Genomic DNA, 10,523 nt, shown 5'->3' with positions numbered 1-10,523 from the left:
TGTAGGAAGAAGAGCTTCAACGACCAATACAATATCCGGAATTGTTTGAAAGAACTCATAAACAGTCAAAAGGAAGTGGTGATTTTGTTGACAATAAGTCCAAAGTTGTTAGCGTATGTTAATAATTAGTAATTCATTCGTTAAGTAGTGGATTGTTTATATTTTGTTAAAATTAAATCAATTAATTTTTTTTTTAATGTTTTTTCACTTGTTATAGGAGAAATATCAATCTGCATTATCTGAAAAATATGGTGATAATACTTCTGATCGTCCTGAGTTTGATCCAGAAGCATGGACATCATCAATTGGAGGAAAGATAACTACGCGCACGCATGTATATGGGTTTGGCACCATGGTCAATTCTAAAGCATGCACAACTAACTCAGTTTGTGGTCCTTCTACTAGTGCAGCTGCATGTGGATGTTGCTTTTAATGATGATAGAATTGTAAATTTAGAGCAAAAGCTTGAATCATTGACTGATGATGTGAGTCAAGTCAAGAATGCTATAGGTGATATAAGTGACTTAAAAAATCAATTTCAAATTATTATGAGTTTCATGATGGAGAAATTTGGATCAAATATTCCTACGCCAACAAGTAAATGATTTTAGGTATAAATTTGATCTTACTTCTCTAAATTTCTAGTGCTATATATACTTATAAATTTCTACTTGCAATTTAATTTGATGGTTTTTAAATTTTCATGATTTTCATAGAGGAAGACATTGGGGCAAGAAGAGAGCAACAACAAAAAAAAAACTGAAGGTAATTGAATGTACCTTTGTATATTACTTTTATTTTGTTTGATGTTCACAATTGTATTTCTATAGCAATTTTATTTGATGGATTTTAAATTGTTATGATTTTTAATAAAGGAAGACAATGGCCAAGAAGAGGAAACAAAGAAACTCAAGGTAATTCAATGCATGTTCATGATGGCTTTTTACTTCACTTTGTTGGTGACAATTGTATTGATGGATTAGAGAATTATTGATGATGGATTTTTGGTTGTCATGGAATGTTGGATTGTTGTATGGATTATTTGTATTTTTGGTATGAATTGAATGTTTTGGATCATTTGTATTTTTTGGTATGGATTGAATGTTTTGGATCATTTGTGTGGATTATTTGTATTTTTGGTATGATTGAATGTTGGATCATTTGTATGGATTATTTGTATTTTTGTTATGAATTGAATGTTTTGGATCATTTGTATGGATTATTTGCATTTTTGGTATGATTGAATGTTGAATTATTTGTATGGATTATTTGTATTTTTGGTATGATTGAAATGAGAATTTTTTTTTTATGGATAATTTGTATTTGTATGGGCAATTTTTTGCATTTGTGCAATAAATTGTGTAGGTTGTGTAAAAAACAAATTCCGTAGCTAATAGTTAAGATAATTAATAACAAAAAATAACGACGGATATTCCGTTGCAAATGGTAATGATAATGGAAATTTTCGTTGCTAATAAGAAACCAACAACCGACATTCCGTTGCTAAAAGAAAAATAGCAACAGGAAAAACAGAATCCGTTGCTAATAAAAAAAAAATAACAACTTGTTATAAGAAAAATGACAACGGAAAAAAAAAAGAAAATCCGTTGCTAATAAAAAACAACAACAGAAATTTCGTTGCTATAATAAAATAGCAACGGAAAAAAAAAGAAAATCCGTTGCTAATTAGAAAACAACCATAATTTCATTGCTACAAGAAAATACGCAACGGAATACTATGAATTTTGTATTTAATAAAGACATAGCAACGGAACTTTCATTACAAATAAGATCATAGTGAAATAATAGTGACGGAACCGTCGGTTGCTATGTAAAAATAGCGACGGAAATATAGCAACAAAACTTTGGCAAATCATCAAAAAATGAATATTTTATTAATATATTAACGTCGGATTGCTTATGTTTAGCAAATGACTTCTCCAATGGTAGAACATAAGAAATAACAACGGATTTTTATAATACCAACGGAATGTAAATAGCGACTTGAGTATAGCCGTCGGAAGATTTCCGTTGCGGATTCCATTGGTAAATATTTATAGCAACAGAAATGTAGTTTTTAGCAACGGAAAAATCCGTTGCCTATTCTTGTATTTCTTGTAGTAGTTATTGCGTTAGTTATTGGCATGGGAACGTAGGTATTGTCTCTTATGTATTGAGTATGAATGTTAGACTGGTGTGTTTGTTTAGGAGTGTGTGAAAGAGATTAATGAATATCAGTGTTTGTATCTAGTTTACATCAAATACTCATATCCTTTGTTTTAAGCCTTATAGCCCTAGCTAGGTTTTAATGTTTTATAAAACATTTGCATATTAAGGATATTTTGTATGCATTGGCAAAGTCCCTTAACTAATTTAGTTAGCATTAGACTACATGAAAATTAAAGTGGTAGCTAATCTGCACATAAAATTTATAATGAATATTTTTTAGATAGAATGGCCCTGGAACTCTGTTACACTAGAGAGGTCACCAATATCAAGAATGATAGTATACCATTTGTTGGCTCTAATCCGGATGAAGTCCACATGGGGTGGCAAAATGGTGAAGCAAATAAAAATGGGGAGGGAGACCAATGTTGGTATCTGATTGGAAGCTGAAGTATGTGTGCTAGTGTGTGATTACAGGTGTCAGCTCATGTGGAATCTTTAATGAAGTTTGAATAAGTCTGCAGTTGTTTAAGTGGTTCCTAGAATGTTTGAATAATTGGATAAGCTTAGTTTGTTATATGCACGTGATCCTTATTATGAGGGTGCATGAGTGGCACACAGTTTGATGTATTTAAATATCTCTTTTGAATAAGAAAATGCCAAGTAGTAGTGAGTTTTGCATTGCATAAATTCTCCAGTTCTTCTCTATTCATTGCATTGAATACATAGCTCTATTTTATCTGAAAACCTCCAACAAAGTGGTATCCGAGCCTGGTTCAGCTGCAGTCCACTTCATGGTATCCAATGGCTCAGCTGTGAGTGTTTCTTAACCTTCATTGCCGATCTTCAAAGGCGAGAACTATGAATTTTGGAGTACCAAAATGAAGACCCTTTTCAAGTCCCAAGACCTATGGGATCTTGCTGAAAATGGGTATATGGATCCTGAACAGGAACACCGGCTCAGGGAGAATTGAAAAAGAGATTTAAAAGCATTATTTTTCATACAACAGGCTACACATGAGAGTGTGTTTTCAAGGATTGTTGCTACCACAACCTCCAAATAGGCATGGAGTATTTTGCAAGTTGACTTTCAAGGCTCTTCAAAGGTGATTCTTGTGAAGCTTTAAACTCTAAGGCATGAGTTTGAAATGGCATATATGAAGAGCAATGACTCTGTGCAGAGTTATATCTCTAAAATGGTGGCCATTGTGAACTAAATGAGGGTGTATGGTGACAATGTTTCTAACCAGACTGTGGTAGCTAAAATTCTAAGAAGTTTGACTGCACGGTTCGATCACATCGTACCAGCCATCGAGGAGTCTAAAGATCTCACTATTTTCTCAGTTGATGAGCTGAGCGGCTCTCTTCAAGCCCATGAGGTAAGGTTGAACAGGACAGTAGAGAAAGCTGAAGAAATAGCATTACAAGTAAAGGGGGAGACATCTAATGCTAGATAAAGTAACATGGCACATGTTAGAGGTCAAGGCAAAGGAAATTTTGAGGAAGAAGCTGTGGTAGAGGCAGAGGCAGAGGCAGAAGTGCAAATCCCGACAGTCCGGTAATGAACATAAAGGAAACTATAAAGCCAACATTCAATATCATTACTGCAAAAAGTTTGGCCATATGAAGGCAGATTGTTGGTTGAAAGACAAGTCTGCAAAACTTGCTGAGGAAAGTGAGGTAAGTAACCTTTTCATGGTTCATTATGGCACTAACGATGTTTCTAGTTCCATTTGGCTTATTGAAAGTGGATGTTCAAACCACATGTCGGGCATGAGAGACTTGTTCATTGATTTGGATGAGTCACATAAGTTAAAGGTAAGACTTGGAGACAATAAGGAGGTGTAAGTAAAAGGCAAAGGCACAGTTGTGATCAAGATAAGTCAAGGAAAATTGAAGCAGATCCATGATGTTCAGTATATCCCTAGCCTTGCTCATAATCTCCTAAGTGTGGGGCAATTATTATCATGTGGTTATTCAGTAGTGTTTGAACAAGAAGCCTGCTACATTAAAGATAAAACCACTGGCAAGCAAATGGCGAACATCTAAATGACAAGGAATAGATTGTTCCCTCTTGAAGTTTCAGATGTTGAATGTGCAAACTTGTTGTCTAGTCAACAGAAGATGCTCTTGGAATCCTCTCTTTGGCACTTGAGGTACGGGCATCTAAATATCAAGGGATTGAAGTTATTGAGTCAAAAGGAAATGGTTCAAGGGCTTCCTAGCATTGATCTTGTTGGCGTTTGTGAAGGATGTGTGTATGGAAAACAGTCAAAGAGATCATTTCCTACTGAAAGCACTTGGAGAGCCTCTAAACCATTGGAACTCATACACTTAGATGTGTGTGGTCCAATGCACACATAGTTGCTCGGAGGAAGTCAATACTTCCTACTATTTATTGATGACTTCACTCGCATGACTTGGGTGTACTTTCTTAAATATAAGTCACAGGTGTTTGAATATTTCAGGAAATTTAAAGCATATGCGGAGAAGGAGAGTGGGCACAACGTAAAAGCTCTGCGCACTGATAGGGATGGTGAATATCTCTCCAACGATTTCAAAGCTTACTGCGATGAACATGAAATTTAGAGGCAACTAACATCTCTTTATACACCTTAACAAAATGGAGTTTTGGAGAGAAAGAACAGAACCATAATGGAGATGGCACGGAGCTTGCTGAAGGGAAAACACTGCCAAACTAGTATTGGGCAGAGGCAGTTGCAATAGTTGTATATTTGGTAAATATCTCACCTACAAAGGCTGTTCTCAATCAAACACCATATGAGGCCTGGAAAGGTATGAAACCATCTATAGCTCATCTCAAGGTTTTTGGTTGTATTACCTATACTCTTTCTAACTCACCATATCTTCGAAAGCTAGATGAAAGATCATAGAAATGTATTTTCATTGGGTATTATACAGAATCAAAGGCATATAAATTGTATAATCCCATAAGTTGTAAGGCGATTATAAGCAGGAGTGTAGTGTTTGATGAAGAGGCAGAATGGAGTTGGAACAAAGACAATGAAGTGCAGTCAAAGATTCCAATTGAAGCTATAGAAGAACAAATATCAAATGAAGCACCTGCGCCAATTTCAAGACATTCAAATTCAATACAAATTGACGGAGAGTCAAATGAAGCACATGCACCAACTTCAAGATATTCAAATTCAACACAAACTTCTGGAGGGTCAACAAACTCATCTAACAGTAGGTTTCAATCAAGTGCAAGGCTTGAGTTACCTTCAGATGAAACACTACCACAAAAAGTCAAGTCGTTAAGGAAGATTTACGATTCATGTACAGTTGCTTTGGTTGTTATTGATCCAACCACATATGAAGAAGCTTCCCTAAAGCAAGAATGGAGAGAGGCCATGCAAGAGGAGCTCACAGCTATCAAGAGAAATCAAACCTGTGATTTGGTTGATTTGCCAGAAGGGAAGAAATCAGTAGGGATAAAATGGGTGTTTAAAACAAAGTATAAAGCAGATGGTACTCTCCAAAAGCACAAAGATCGGTTGGTGGTGAAGGGATACTCACAAACACATGGAGTAGACTTCGACGAGACTTTCTCCCTGGTAGCCAGATTCGAAACTATACAGGTTTTCATAGCTTTGGCTGCACAGCTTCAATGGTCCATGTTTCAGCTAGATATTAAATCGGCATTTCTTAATGGTGAGCTACAAGAAGAGGTGTATGTCAAACAACCTATTGGGTTTGTTATCAATGGAAGTGAGAGCAAGGTTTATAAACTAAAGATGGCTCTATATGGGTTACGGGAAGCACCTAGAGCATGGCATAGTAAAATAGATGATCATCTTATTCAACGAGGCTTTGAGAGAAGTAGTTGTGAACCAACTTTATATAAGAAGAAGGAGGGAGATAGTGTGCTATTGGTTTGTTTATATGTTGATGATGTCATCTATATGGGGTCAAGGAAGTCAATGTTGGATGAATTCAAGCAAAGGTTGATGAATACATTTGAGATGTCAGATTTGGGTCTACTTCAGTACTTCCTAGGACTTGAGGTTAAACAAGAAATGGAGTAGGTGTTTATTTCACAAAAGAGATATGCTGAAAAGTTACTCAAATGCTTCCACATGGTGAATTGCAATAGCGTTGTTACACCAATGAATGTCAATGAGAAATTACAAGTAGAGGATGGTACAGAGGTAGATGATGCAATGAAGTTCAGAAGCATAGTAGGTGGACTAATATACTTGATGCACACACGCCCGACATAGCATGTTCAGTAAGCATTGTATCTAGGTTTATGCAAGCTCCTTCAAAGCAACATTATGGTGCAGCAAAGAGGGTTCTCAGGTACATTGCAGATACCTTGGACTTTGGAATATGGTATATAAAGGTTCCAAATCCAATTCTGTCAGGATATATAGATAATGACTAGGGTGGCTCCGTTTGTGATAGACATAGCACTTTAGGAAATGTGTTCAGTTTGGCTTCGGGTGCAGTGACATGGAACTCGAAGAAGAAAGATATTGTGGCATTATCAACCACGGAGGCGGAGTACATAGCTGCCACAGCATCGACATGCCAAGCTGTTTGGTTGGGTAGGTTACTCTGTGAATTCAGGCAAGAACAAATCAGAGCTACAACTCTTTATTGTGATAATAAATCTTCAATTGCAATTGCCAAAAATCCTATGCTGCATGGGAGGACCATGCATATCGAAATAAGATTTCATTTCATTAGGATGCTAATTTTAGATGGGTTAATTAAGTTGGAATATTGCAACACATGTGATCAAGTGGCAGATATAATGACAAAGGCATTATTTGTGCAAAAGAATATCTATTGCAGAACCTTGCTTGGAGTTTGTAGTTTCCAATCAAGGGGGAGTGTTGGTATCTTATTGGAAGCTGAAGTATGTGTGCTAGTGTGTGAGTACAGGTGTCAGCCAATGTGGAATCTCTAATGAAGTTTGAATAAGTCTGTAGTTGTTTAAGTGGTTCCTAAAATTTTTGAATAATTGGATAAGCTTAGTTTGTTATGTGTACGTGACCCTTATTATGAGGCTGCATGAGTGGCACACAGTTTGATCAATTTAAATATCTCTTTTGAATAAGAGAATGCCAAGTAGTAGTGAGTTTTGCATTACATAATTTCTCTAGTTCTTCTCTGTTCATTGCATTGAATACATAGCTCTCTTTTATCTAAAAACCTCCAACAACCAAGATGCGGATGCCTAAGGTGAGGGTAATAATGTAGGTATTGTTCAACTCTGGGAGGCTGAAAAATTCGAAGGTGAAGGGGATCAGGATTGATATCTTTGCTCTTTGATTCTCTTGGATTGAAAAGAAGTGGATCCATCTGAAAGAAAAGCTGCGGAAGTGATGGTGTTTGTCGACAATAAGAAGGGTGATGGTGGCGGAGGCGGTGGCTATAAGTGTGAATGGCACATTTTGTCTTATCTTCTTTGTTATAAATGAAAGCACATTGGATTCCACTCTTCCCCCCCCCCAAGCAATCCCATGAGCCGGTCATTTTGGGACCTTATCGCCACACTCTATCTATAATCCTCACTTCTCTTTCTACAGCACCTTGAATAGGTGACCTTCCAGTCATAGCTCCTTGGTGTCGTCAACAATGAAGGGAGGGCGGGGTGCTATCTCTAGTTTATCGGCAAGTGCTTAAGATTAGTACCTTTGATATCTGGATTATCATAGATTTTGCTAGCTTAGTGTTAGTTTCTTCTGAAGCTTGGTCATTTTGCTACAACTTGTGATGTTCTTAATGCTCTTGCATTTCTTACCTTGTTATAAAACTCCTTCTATAACTCTTTATAACCTTGATCGATGTTGTTGTGCTGGGTTAGATTCTCATGGGCTATAACTTTTGTATGCTTTGCTAGGCAAATGCTGCCTAAAATGATTGTATCCGCTTTTTCTATTAACTGACACCCTAGTTTTAAACCTTTGTATTGAATGTTTTTGATAAATTCATATGCTAAGCTGTAGCCATTTTGAACATAGTTATACATATACACTTGTATGTTGTCTCTGCGGTCTAATGTGTATTATCTTGGTGTTTAATTGAACTTTCCCTACACTTGTATGCTAAGATGAAGCCATTTTGAACATAGTTAGATTGATGATTTCATAAATATGTATACCTTAATTTGCTAATGCCTTGGAATGCCAAATTTGAAATATGTTCATAGATGTATATTATGGTATTCATTTATATGTAATTATGGTGGTTAGATGCATATTGGCTTAGTTTTTGCTTTTGTGTAGGTTTATGACCTGTAACTTAGTTTATTCTACAGTCTTGAATATGTCACTCCGTATGCTTACATGATGAGCTACAATAATTTGTATGTTATTATATAATTAACATATATATATATATATGATAGGAACGCAAGTGTAAGTGCCTATCATGTAATAATAATGCTAGAAAACAAGATGTTGGTCGACAGAAAAGAATGAGATTACTAGTAGTAACTTTAATTTTGAAATTAGCCTAACCAAACTAGTGATGTTTATGAACAAAATAAAGTAAAAGCAAGAAGTACGGAATAAAAGAGTAGAGAAACCAGGGGAAGAAAAGATGTCCGGGCATAGAATCCCTCTAGAGTTTTATATATTATAGGACAAAGGTTGTCCAAGCATGCAATCCTATTTAAACTGAGAGGTTTCTTAAATAATACTAAATCCCTCTTTCATGGGTGAAAAGTAACTGAATTGGTGCAGTGCTGATGCAGTCACCATGCAATCACATTAACATTATGTGAAACCTCGATGTGAATTAACAAGAATTTCTTAAGTAGGTAATTTCCCTTGAGAAGAGAAATTACCCCTAATCCGAATACAGAATAGAGACTGGATTTCTCCTAAAATCTATTCCACAAGATTGCAAAAAGTTCAAAAATTCTCATTAACACACTCGGGAGAATTGAGGGAGACGAGCTCTCCAAAGTACCTTATTTCTAGGCTTACTCACAATTCCCTCTAATTGTGGTATATCTATGCTAGGTGGGTATTTCTACTCATCACAAAGCACATTGAGTATGATAGCTAGGGCTTTTACCACATTAGCAACCAAGCATTCAAACACGCAATTAGATCTAAAAAAGTATGGAATGCAATAACATAAATAACTAAATCACATAAATCCATAACTAATGTCAAAAGATAAACACTAGAGTTCAACTATGCCCAAACATTAAAGAAATTAGCCCTCTATTAATGTAGGGCAATCATCCAAGTTACAAGGCAAAAAGAGAATAGATACAAATATAGAAACCCCCTTCTCAATCGACCCGGAAGTAGATCATCGGAAAACCCCCACGCGCCAAGGTAATGCTTGACGACTACGATATTTTTCCCCTTGTTATGGATCCAAATCTCCTCCAAAAATCACCTAATATACCTTGCAGATCCATCTCCTTTCTTCCCTAGCTTTGCCTCCAAAAGGGATTAAAGATTGACAAAAATGCCTTAAAAATCCTCAGTAGGTCTATTTATACTCGGCTGCTTATGGGTGTAAAGACGTAGCAGTAAAGAGCTGGAGAAGATGGGTTGCGAGCCTTAAGGGAATACTTACGCTCGTAAGTCTCATTCGTAAGGTCTTCTGTCTGTGTTACGGTCCCTTTTACGGCCGTAAGCTTCACTATGCTATAGCTTGTGACCACCATTACGGGTGTAAGCTCTGGTCGTAAGCTCCTTTAGATAGTCCTTACGGGCATCGTTACTGACGTAAGTCCTGCTAGTAAGATCATCTGATTTTACTTTGAACTCCTTATGGGCATAAGCATACCCGCAAGGTTCTCTGGAAAGTGCTTACGACCGTAAGCCAGGTCGTAAGCTACCTGTAAGCCATCCTGTTTGCCTTGTCCTTGTTCAATTGATGTCAACAGAGATCCAGCTTTTTCGTTTAGGGTCTGGAATGCTTCTTTTAGTTCTCTCTTATCTTTAAATGCTGCTTGAAGCCTGAGAATACAAAATACACTAAGAAGGCGTTCATTTAGCTGTAAGTGCGGGAAAGTGACTGGAAGTTCCACTTCCTTGAAGTGATGGAAGTCATAACACTTCCATCACTTCTTGTGTTCATTTTTCAAGAAGTGTCACTTTCCATGAAGTGATCAGTTTCCCAATTCTGGTATTCATGTCAATGAAAGCGATGTCACTTTCGGAAGAACTTCTGTAACATGTTTCTTTCAACGAAAGTGAAGAAACTGCAAAAAAATAATTAAATTTAAATAAAATTATTATTAAAATAAAAGACTTTATATTTTTACAAACTAAAATATTTGTAAATTATATATTCTTTTACCTTTTATGTATAATTTTATTTTTTTAATCCAGAAATTTAAATATTTATATAAATTCAAA

At 36.1% G+C, this 10,523-nt stretch overlaps 1 long non-coding RNA gene across 1 annotated transcript; it reads left to right on the top strand.

Annotated features, from left to right (window-relative positions):
* The first annotated feature begins 416 nt into the window (after nt 1-416).
* LOC120250332 lies at nt 417-1,077 on the top strand. Its single transcript, XR_005532989.1, has 3 exons — nt 417-611; nt 717-765; nt 876-1,077. It is a non-coding gene; the product is annotated as an uncharacterized LOC120250332 (long non-coding RNA).
* Nucleotides 1,078-10,523: the final 9,446 nt, after the last annotated feature.

The sequence above is a fragment of the Dioscorea cayenensis genome, chromosome 19 (genome assembly GCF_009730915.1).
Source record: "Dioscorea cayenensis subsp. rotundata cultivar TDr96_F1 chromosome 19, TDr96_F1_v2_PseudoChromosome.rev07_lg8_w22 25.fasta, whole genome shotgun sequence".
NCBI lineage: Eukaryota > Viridiplantae > Streptophyta > Magnoliopsida > Dioscoreales > Dioscoreaceae > Dioscorea > Dioscorea cayenensis.
This window is presented reverse-complemented; position numbering and strand designations above follow the sequence as displayed.